The sequence below is a fragment of the Sinocyclocheilus rhinocerous genome, unplaced genomic scaffold, assembly GCF_001515625.1.
Source record: "Sinocyclocheilus rhinocerous isolate Xijiao unplaced genomic scaffold, SAMN03320098_v1.1 scaffold317, whole genome shotgun sequence".
NCBI lineage: Eukaryota > Metazoa > Chordata > Actinopteri > Cypriniformes > Cyprinidae > Sinocyclocheilus > Sinocyclocheilus rhinocerous.
In genome coordinates this window covers 239,958-252,077 of record NW_015633534.1, presented here as the reverse complement: position 1 = coordinate 252,077, position 12,120 = coordinate 239,958, and the positions used below count along the sequence as shown (strand labels likewise).

Sequence of the window (12,120 nt, the reverse complement as noted above, 5' to 3'; positions counted from 1 at the left end):
TATATATATATATATATTAAGCATCTAGTTTATTTTGAAAAACTTTTACAAAATGTGTTTATTTATTTATTGTAGACACTCTGTTTTGTCATTGGCCCTGCTACTGACTGCCATGTTCATGACCTTTAACTTAAAAATATTAGTAATACTGCGACCCAGTGATTCAAAAGGTCAATTGAATAGTTAGATTTTTACATGCGCAGAGACTCAAGCGTGTAACCTACGCAAAACCCAGTATTTACGCACAGCGCTCATGTGCACACGTAGCTGTAATTCAATGAAGTCAAACATCCATTAGCGTGCTGCAGTCTACCTCACAAACCTCCCATGGGGATCACTAAATTAGATCACAGTATGATTAATATGTTGCCATATCACAACATATTCATCACATGTAGCTTTAATTACAGGATGTGTGCAAACACACGCTCAGAACACAGAAACACACAGCCAACCACAGACAAGTCACTCTGCCACTGCAGCATATCCTTGTAACGCAGTGGTCATAGTTCAAGCAAGTTTAACTCAAAATACAATTTTGAGATTTTTAATAAAAGACAGAGAAGCAGGCCAAAAATATTGACTGCAGCTGTAGCTTTTTAGAAATCCTGACATGGAGAAGAAGAAGCGTGCATGTAAACATGCGGGTTTAATCATATTTAATGTCCTGTAAACACATCCGCTCTGATATGATGAGACTTTGCAAAACAAATCACAGTCAAAAAAATGAAATATGATTGCAAAATCAATTACACAATTCAGTGTGTGACAAATCATATGCTTAAAAATGTATTGCATATTTGCGTGTGGTTTATTTTTGCTTATAATTACAGAACATTTCTTAACATATCACAAACATACACATGTCATGTCCCATGTGTAATGTTTTGTATTTTGAGGTGGTTATGTTCTTTTTCCTGCAGTGTGTGTCAAAAAGCAAGATCTATGTTTAAAAAGTCAGAATTAAATTTATGAACATACATTTAAAAAAATATATATTATTGAAACATATAGGCCTATGAAAATAACACCTATTGAAGAAAGTCCATTTAAAGACATTTAAATTATTTTTTGGTTTCGGCTCATTGGGTGCAAAACGTTTGGTTTCTGATAATAATTTTCATTTTAATGCATTATTTACTAGATTTGGCGCCATGCCATGAGTGTCTGGTGTAAGCATGTTGTATCTGTAGGTTTTTAATATTGAATTGAATGGTCTGCACATTGTCACAGGTGTGCACATGTGAATATATCTGCATTTTACAATGATTTCAAACATGTCCAGGCATATTTATAATGTATCACTCTTTCATGTATTACAGACTCTTTCATTTTAACTCTAGCATTACATAACGTGAAGACGGGTTTGCACTGATGCCAGACTAATCATTCCCTTGTTATGAATAATCATATCTCTTGGTTTGCATCCCAAAAAAAAAAAATTCCAAAGAAATTAAGTCCCATTTTTTAGTCAGTAGATTATTGAAAAATAAATTTTTTTACAGGATTGTGTTGCATATAAATTTCCACCAGATATATATAAAAGCACACCATACTTGTATGACACAACATTAAAGGCATATTATGACATTCAATATTTGCCCGGTCTTTTATTTTCTCACTGTATCAAAACCTGTTTTCCTGTTCTAATCTAAAGGTAATTTTAAATTTTAAGTACACTTCAGCTTACTTTTTTAAAAAGAGTACTTTTTTTTACAAGAATAATATACTTTAATAGAATATTATGTAATTGTATGTTAATTACAAATATAGTTTAAATTTATATTAAATGCAGTTATCTATTTTAAGTAGTACTTTAAGTACATCTTTATATGCAATTTCAAAAGTATTACTTATATTGTCTTTGAAATATGGTTAAAGTGTATTGCTGAATGTACTGGAGCATTTATGGTAAACTAAAATATACTTTAAAATCATGTCTATTGAAATGTATGTCATGTATTTACATAAATTTGTAATTGCACATATGTAATGAAGTTGCAATTTAGTGCACTTAAATATATTAACTTTAAATGCATTATCAAATAACACACTACAGTTAGACCTATAATCAAGTACTTCACAAGTGCTTTACACATCAAAATAAGTGTACTTCAAAAGATGTTTAAAACAAACGTAAAACTTTTAATTTGACATTATTACAGTGTACTTTTTTAAAGTGATGAAAGCAGTCTCTTTTTAAGTACATTTAAAGGCAGGGTATGTGATTTTTCAAAAACACTTTAGAAAACTGATTCGGGCCGAATAGCAAAACAAACTTGTAGCCAATCAGCAATAAGGGGCGTGTCTACTCATGATGTGGAGGAGAGCGCGTTCAAATATTGGTTTTGCTTTGTTTCACAGAACTAATCGTTGCCTGGGTTGCGTGCGTATATGTGGGGCGGAGCTATCAAAATAGGGGCAAGACCCTTTTGGGGTAGGGGCATGTTTGTTTTGGTGATTTCAAATATCAACATTGGCTACCAGAAATCACTTACTCTGCCTTTAAGTGGCATTTTAAATTGATTAAAATACTATTATCTGCAAGTACCGATTTTTTGGTAACACTGTATAAGGTTTCATTTGTTAACATTAGTTAACTACATTAACATGAAACTACACTAACTACACTAAACACTAAACTACACTAACAATGAAAATTAACATTAGTTAAAGCACTGTGAACTAATATGAATATGACATTTTTTATTAAGTATTTTATAGATTTGATTTGATTGATTTAGATTTGAAGTGCACTACAAATGCATGTTATATACAATTAAGCACACATCTTTTTCACAAGGGTTTGCTTTAGTATTTCCCTTGCTTATTATCCTACTTTACTGCTAGCAACTTCTTCATATCACTCTTCTGTGACACTGTCTGCGGTATTTTCGAGTGGAGGTCAAAGGTGCATTGAAGCCCTGGTGTGAAACGTGTGAAAGGGACTTAACAACTCCTGACACAGAAGTTTGCACATTTCTCTGTGGTGTGCCATGGGAAATAATGAGAACGCATTTTCCTCTGAAGCATGGCAGGGCGCACAGGCAAGTCAATTCATGTGACAGCATAATAACACAACCTGACAGGGGACATGAATGTGGAAACATAAACCTGCAACAAAGGTCGCTCATTTCTGCACACGCGATAAGATTGTGACTCCATCCATTGTGACTCAACGCGGCATCAAGTACACTTCCAGAACAATACATCTGGACTGCATGCACAAAGAGCTTTGAATATGGATGTGCCACCCTGCTGACAAGACCACCTTAGACCTGCATACATTTCCATGCTGGCTCAGGCTGGTTAGTGCCTGGTCTCATGCTGTGAAACAGTGAAAGCGTACCTGGTGAAGCTAGTCAAGCAGAATGATTTGTCTGATGAAGCTGGTTGATAGTCTTGCTGGTTAGGCTAGTTAAGAGGTGTGATGTCACACTAGCACCAGCATCCAAAATAAAAACAATCTGTAGGCCACATTATATACAACCACAAAACTGAGTAATGCAGGCAGACGATCACATGATTCTACTTCAGATGTCCATTTACATATTGTTCAAATGAGAAATTGCTGCTTATTTGTGAACCACCATAACTTTGATATGACTTCAATATAACCTTGTGTCAGAGGTTTTCTAAAAACCTTGTTGTTGTATGTGACCTATAACCTACTGTATATTATTTGGATGTATACCATTATTAATTGTCTGTTGCTGTTAACTTTTGTTGTGTTGCATCCCATTTGTTATCTTTCTAACTCCTATAACTGTGAATTGCATTATATATGTTGACATATAAATTTTGTGTATTTTAGCATTATGCATGTTATCATGTTGTTACAGTATGTGTATGTTAGCAATATGTATGTTAGCATGTTGTTAGAGTATGTATGTTAGCAGCACAGATGTTAAAATACAGTATATTAGCAGAATGTATGTTATCATGTTGTTACAGCACATTTAGGTTAGCATGCTAACCTAAATATTGTAACAACATTCTAACATCCTTCCTAGCATGGTGTTACAGTATTTTTAGGTTAGCAGTATGTAGCATGCTGTTACAGTACGCGCTTGATAGCAGTATGTTATCATGTTATTACAGTATATGTTAGCAGTGTGTATGTTATGCTGTTACAGTATGTGTGTTAGCATTATATTGTTACAGTATATGTTAGAAGTGTGTATGTTATGTTGTTACAGTATATACTGTATTAGCAGTGTATATGTTAGTAGTTTGGATGCTATCATGCTACAGTATGTGTATGTTAGCATTATGTTAAAGTACATATTGTATTAGCAGTTTGTATGTTAGCAGTATGTTATCATGTTGTTACAGTATATATCAGTGTGTATGTTATATATTGTTACAGTATGTGTATGATAGCAGTGTCATGCTGTTACAGTATGTGTTAGCAGTGAGTATTTTATGTTGTTACAGTATGTATGTGTTAGCATTATGTTGTTACAGTATATGTTAGCAGTGTGTATGTTACGTATTGTTACAGTATGTTAGCAGTGTGTATTTTATCATGTTGTTACAGTATGTGTGTTAGCATTATGTTGTTACTGTATATGTTACCAGTGTGTATGTTATCATATTGTTACAGTATGTGTATGTTAGCATTGTTACTACAGTATATGTTAGCAGTGTGTATGTTATAATGCTGTTACGGTATGTGCATGTTAGCAGAGTGTATGTTATCATGTTACAGTATGTGTATGTTAGCATTGTTACTACAGTATATGTTAGCAGTGTGTATGTTATAATGCTGTTACGGTATGTGCATGTTAGCAGAGTGTATGTTATCATGTTACAGTATGTGTATGTTAGCATTGTTACTACAGTATATGTTAGCAGTGTGTATGTTATAATGCTGTTACGGTATGTGCATGTTAGCAGAGTGTATGTTATCATGTTACAGTATGTGTATGTTAGCACTGTACATGCTATGTTGTTACAGTATATGTTAGCAGTATGTATGTTATCATGTTACAGTATGTGTATGTTAGCATTATGTTGTTACAGTATATACTGTATTAGCAGTGTGTATATGTTGTTACAGTATGTGTATGTTACGTTGTTAGAGTATGTGTATGTTAGCAGTATGCATGTTAGCATGTTATATTATGCGTATGTTACAGTGTAGCAGTAACAGTATGTGTATGTTAGCAGTAACGTTGTAACAGTAGTGTATGTTAGCCGTTTGTATGCTATCATGTTACAGTATGTGTATGTTAGCATTATGTTGTTTCAGTATATACTGTATTAGCAGTGTGTGTATTATGTTGTTACAGTATGTGTATGTTAGCAGTATGTATGTTAGCATGCTATTAGGTCAGTGTTATGTTATCATGTTATTTGTTAACAGTATGTTAGCATATGTTAGCAGTGTGTATGTTATCATATTTATGTGTTTGTTAGTATTATGTATTAGCGAGAGTAAGTACATCTTTAAATAAACTTACATAATTCATACAATACTGTCTTTAAAAAAATCATACTTCAAAATCCTTTGTCCATTAAACACATGTAGCATTTGAAGATAACCTAGGACTATCTGAAAAAAAAAGACCTGAAACAGCAACGACAGACAGACATTTTGCACGAAAAAACAACAATAGAGAGCAATGTATCCATTAAATATGTTTTGTAACTTTTGCAATGTTTTCTGGACATAATTATTCATTAAACTGTCTGAAACCTTACCAAACACTACATACAATAGAACACACCAACAAAGGGTTTGCTAACAGATTAAATTGAAAGATTAATTGGATTTTTTATAGGTCATGTCAGACTTAACAGGAAGACAAACTATTTTACCCCTGACCAAGCCTGTGTGTAAATAACCAACAGGCACAAGCTGCTTTAAAATGTGCCGTAAGTGCAATACAACTCTTTAAGTGAGACTATAGTGTAACCTAGCTAAACGTTTCACACACCCTGCAGTCAAAACTACATTTCTTTAATTTCAAAGGGATAAAAGGATGAAGGAACTTTATAGGGTGATTTAATCCATGTTCAGACAGACACAACACACTTGGCCTGAAAAGTAAAAAATATATAGAACCTGAAGGACAATTTTATATGGGCCAAAAGAAATAAATAGCCTATAATGACTTAAAAGTAATAGTTTGTCTCATGTTACAGTGCTAATAGAGTCTTGAAACCATCATACATCAACAAACAAACATATAAAAGCAGAATGCTGACAGTAAACAAATGCACTATGAAGGTTACCAGGCATATCAATATCACTTCCCTTTGAGGGACGTTTGGTTTAGGACTAAATGTGGCAGATCATTTGTTTATACCACATTAATTCCATGACTAAGTCTTCATACATGACTATGAAGAATAAAAAGCCTATTCTTATTCTCAAGTCACACATCAAACTCAGTAAAAACACTTCAAGATATGAAACATGGCAGTGCCATATGCACCCTGCATAATCTTTCTATTTGTGGTTTGTGACAAATAAAGCGTTACCCTTGGCAACCCCACGGCTACTGCACAGGCCTATCTGAGTGAGCCATAGTGTGTGTGTTGAGGGATGAAGCGTGCAGGTATGCCATTAGATAATTCATTCCCACACTAATGAAGGCCATGAACACATGCTACTTCCTCATGAGTTTATAGAGGACTGACGTTAAACCCACATTGATCCAAATATATGACGGTAGGGAAATGTATTCCCTTACCAAAGTACACAAACACTGCTTTTTCCTAATGTGCAGAATATCTCTGGCATCACAAACACATGCATACAGGAAGTAAACTGATTGCAGCGGACAGCTTGGATTTGAATTGCATTGAATATGCAGAAATGCATACCTCAGATAAACAAACCCAAAGCGGGCGTGCTCGAATGCCAGTCTGGACTGATTTAATGCTTCATATGGGCCTGCTGGTTCGCTTGAGCAGTCTGATACATTAGGATGATCTTTCATGATGCAAAGTTTGCAAAGGGAGAGTGTAAAATGTAAACAGGAAGTGCCAGAGGACAAAGAGCTGATTTTTTTCTCCATTGCCTGTCCATAGGGATGTTTGAGATTTTATTTCATGATGTAAAATTCATTTTAATATATATCCATATATTTTTTTCAATTTGTAAATAATTTCTTATTACAATGTAATTGACTGGTTAATTACATAATTAATTCATTCATTATTATTGTTTAGACTTTAGTGCTATAGTACATACTATAGCATGCGCCGTGGTACTCTTGTGAACGTGTGTCAACTGACACGGAGGAGAAGAAATTGTTGAATAAGGTTGTTATTTTTTGTTTTCTTTGCCCACAAAAAGTATTCTTGTAGCTTCATAAAATTACGGTTGAACCACTGATGTCACATGAACTATTTTAACAATGTCCTTACTACTTTTCTGGGTCTTGAACGTGTCAGTTGCATTGCTGTCTATGCAGAGTCAGAGAGCTCTCGTATTTCATCAAAAATATCTTAATTTGTGTTCCGAAGATGAACGAATGTCTTACGGGTTTGGAACAACATGAGGGTGAGTAATTAATGACAGAATTTTAATTTTTGGGTGAACTATCGCTTTAACCAGTTTGGTGTTTGCTATTTTTGATCAAAATAATATTAGTAACCAAAGTTGCATTATTTCTCCTGCATAATAAAGCGCAGTATGGACCAGTATAGATGTGTAACCTACATAAAGAATCTGAACTGCGGAATTTTCTATTCATCAACGTTAGAGCCGTGTGAGGCACTTTTTATTATGGATGCATGCGCTTTATTTCACTTCTTTTGGACTGATGCACTGCAACACTTGCTGACTGCCATTAAACAGCTTGATCAACAGCAGATCAAAGTCAATTTTTAATATAACTCCGATTGGATTCATCTGAATTTCTGTCTGCAATAGCTCTACTGTGTTGTAACATGGTGTGGTATATGAGCAACTCTGGTAACGCTGATATAACGCTGACAAAATATTCTAGGGGCCATGACATTTTTGTGGAAATGATCAAAAATGTTGGCGGTGGCTGGCAACTTTAAAAAAAAATACTGGTGGGAAAATAATTAAATTAAATTAATAAAAAAAATATATATAATAACAATAATGATATTAAAAAAGTCATTTATTAAATCATATTAAATTGACAGTCCTCTTTATTTCTAAAGGACTTGTCCTCAGTTTAACCGGAGTAGCGAATTGATGCGTTTTTGTAAGAAAAATAACCATATTTAAAACGTAATAATCAATTTAATCTAGCTTGTGCTCACTGTTGTACACGGAAGCAGTTCCGGGCGGATGACGTAAGACGTCAGCATTGCGCATGCGCCGCTCAGAAGTGACGAAAGTGGAAGCGCAGGGGAGAGATCAAAACAAAACAATGGTCATGAATTAGAAGTACAAAACGAGGATTTGTAAAGAAGAATGTCAGAGGATTTCGATATAAGCCAAGAGAAGACTGGTTTTCCTTTGCTAAAGTAAGGAAACTTTGCTTCCTTTGCTCCTATAAACAAACGTTGGTTTTCACGAGACTCACCGGCACATGCGCAACGCTGACCCCATACGTCATCCGCCCGGAGCTACTTCCGTGTACAACTGTTGGCGCAAGCTAGATTAAAGTGACTATTAAGTTTTGAATATGGATATTTTTCTTACAAAAAATAATGGGCTAATTTTCATTTTTGGGTGAACTATCCCTTTAAAAGTCACAATTACAATATCAAGGGAATTAAACGTAAATTATGTTTTTTGTCATAATCGTGCAGCTCTAATTCATGGTAGGCCTATATAGCATCACTTCGGCACAAATAACAGGTACACTAGTCTGTCCATCCAGGTCATTATGCCCTATACCAGATGGCAACTTTAAAAAAAAATACTGGTGGGAAAATAATTAAATTAAATTAATAAAAAAAATATATATAATAACAATAATGATATTAAAAAAGTCATTTATTAAATCATATTAAATTGACAGTCCTCTTTATTTCTAAAGGACTTGTCCTCAGTTTAACCGGAACAACAGGCGGTTCAGCTCTCTCGGGCCTCAGGGGCGACTGACTGTGTCTGCATTAGAGGGCCGGAGTGATTAATTTTTTGTAGCCGCTATGTACACAACCTCCAGCCTTCTTCCATCACCACGAAGAGGATAAAAGTGTTTACAGGACTTACATAAAAACACTCTTTTGTGAGATAACATGTGTGTGTTTAGAGTTATTCCTGCAGGGCGGCTGAGTACAGCTCCAGCCGCTTTTCCACTTTGCTTCCTGCCCTAATCTTTTTATATCTCTGCCTGTCCAGTTGGCAAGAGGCCACTCCGTATCCAGAATCATTCCACCATTATGTGCTTCAAAACTTATTCTGCTGCTGTCTCACATTGAACATCCCTATATGTTCATGGCCCCTCCTTGGAGAAGATCCTCCTGAGAAACCTCCTCCACACCAAACGATGTGAGAAATAATCCATTTTGTTATTGCTTTGGGACTTTTCCAATTCAGCTTAAGCAGGTTTGGGGGGATGTGAGAGCAAGCTTCCATCTTCTAGTAAAAACAGTCTTTGTTTATTCTGCAAGGCATCGGCCGGCATGCTCTCCCTTGGGGCGGCAGGAGTGTTGTAAGCCCATGCTGGTGTCTGCGGTCGCAGAAAGTGACATGGCCTTGTGGCAGGAGACATAGCAACTGGTGTGGGGGAGGGGATGGGGGAGGAGAGCAGGAACAGTGAAGGATATAAACGAAAGAGTAGCGAGGAGATGTGGTGTGAAAGGCAGCCTGGAGGTTCTGGCAGAAAAGAGTTTGAAGAATGATGCTCCAAATATCCAAATCATTAAACGTCCCTGCTCACAGACCGTATGGTCAGAATAAAATCTTGTCTGTTTAAATGCACTTTACACCTGGGTGCTTCAAAAACATTGTATGACTTTTAAATATTTACATACTTTTTAAGGTGATGCAATTTAAAGTCATTGTTACATTCTGTAATTATTCCTAAACCTTGCTGCATGCAGAATACAAATCATTTTAGTCTCTGAGAAAAGCACGGTCATATTATATTATGAAAAACGTTTTGTCAGGTAACCTAAAAAAGCATCACTGAAAGGATAAATGAAAAATAAAAATTCTGTCATCATTTAATCACCCTTATGTCTTATGTCCTGACCTGTACTGTATGACTTCTTTCATCTGTGGAACATGAAGAAGATATTCTGAGGAATGTTTCAACTTCATACAATGGAAGTCAATGGGGTCCAAAAATACAAACAACAATAACAATTTTTTTTTAAATGTATATATTTTTTGTGTTTCAGAGAAGAATGCCATATATGTATGAATGAATGTATGTATGTAAGTATAAATAAATAATAAATAAATACTAAGTTTTTTTTAAATGTTAAAAGTTTTTTTTTTTTTTTATGTTTAAAAAAAAAATTTTTTTTTAAGTTTTAAATAAAACGATTAGCGAATGTTTTACAAGAATGGAAGTCAACGGGGTCCAAAAATCCAACAAATATTTCAAAATATTTTCTTTTGTGTTCCATAGAAGAATGTCATACACACTGTAGACACATTAATAAATAAATAAATAAATACGTTTTAGATTAAGATTATTGACAATTTTTACAAGAAAATTATATTGCAGTTTCTACTCTAAATTTCATTTTAATTCAGTGTTCCTTGCTGTTTCTTTGTAATGATTTATGAAATTTAAATCTTACACCAATTTCACAATATTTGTTTATGATTTATGTGATTTATGAGAAAATATGATTTACTATGACGTAACCAACTTGACTACTGAAATTTATTTTTACATGTCAGATCAAGCTAAAATAACTCTCGGTTAATATTTGGTTAAAATAAGTTCTGCATATGTGACACTGGTTTATTCCTCTGAAGATGACACTTTGGAATAGACATGCTATATCTCTATGATTCACTGGAATGGGGGCATCTTGCAATTAATATGTGTGTGACAGAGAGACAGAGATGTGACGGGGAGGGTCAAGGATGGAGGAACGGTCATGGCCGGGGGTGGAGAGAATTCTTTAACATTATTATGCTGGAAAAGCCCATCCCCCTTTATGTCCCATCTCGTAAATGTCTTAGGGGAAAAAATCTCTTTGCACCATTCAAGGGGTCATGGAAAATCGCATGCACCAATCAGGAGGAGTGTAGATTGCCATATCTGCTTGACTGCACGTGACATGATGGGTTCAATGGCTCTTAATGTTTGAGTTATCATTAAAAGAGCACAGGTTGAGAAAGATGGTCTTACTGGTCACATGATCAAAACCATGATGCAAAATCATGATGCAGTTAGAACTCATTGTAGATTGAACAACTACCAAGGGCTGTTTCTTTGGGCACATCTAAGTACAAACAGTGAGAAAATTTGCTTTTCAATGGTTTTTACCTGGAATTCAGCCTCCTATAGGCCTATAAGTTTTATAGAGCTGATTTGGTTAAAACATTAACTCAGACATGAATTAAACTTCTATAATGATGCAGTATTGAGAAGGATCTATCTAGGATATACTGAATGTATATAACATCAACATATTTGAATTAAATCGAGTTCAGCAGGTCAACTTTCCATAACTTCAGCACCATGGACAGAGCACAACTTCCTATGAATGCCAGTTGAAGCTACATGAAGAAAACAGGCCTAATTTAATTTCATTAAAAGTGCTAATAATGAAAATGTCAACTGGAGAATGTCTCCGAGCATTATTGACATTAAACGCGAATTAGGAATGATTACTGTTCACACAAACCAATAGAGAAACCACATTACATTTCTTCACAACAAAAACAATTCTGTGGACAAATGAAGTGAAATAAATCACAGTTGTGTTGTAATCTTACCTACACGATGGTTAGAATTGAACCAGAGCACATCTGCAGAACTGTTACGGATCCGCGTGAGCGACTTTCGGCGTTTTTCCCTCGACTTTTGGCGTCCTAAAACGGCTTAAACGTGAATGGGTGAATGGGTGAATGGGTTGGGGAAACAATAAATGCGGCGTATTAACAGTCTCACACGATTAAGATGAAGCGATATCTTGGCGTAATCACTGTGTTCCTTATTTCATACCCGTTTATGTGGAGTTGTCAACATCCTGAGCGACTTTTCATAGACCGTT

At 35.0% G+C, this 12,120-nt stretch overlaps 1 protein-coding gene across 1 annotated transcript in view; it reads right to left on the bottom strand.

Moving 5' to 3' along the window:
* The window catches only part of LOC107744266 (protein FAM163B-like), a 35,014-nt gene extending 23,105 nt beyond the window's left edge, over positions 1-11,909 (bottom strand). Inside the window, exon 1 of the mRNA XM_016557800.1 lies at positions 11,843-11,909. The gene's annotated coding sequence lies outside the window, so the exon portion shown is untranslated. The remainder of the gene's footprint in view (positions 1-11,842) is intronic.
* Between the last annotated feature and the right edge of the window lie 211 nt (positions 11,910-12,120).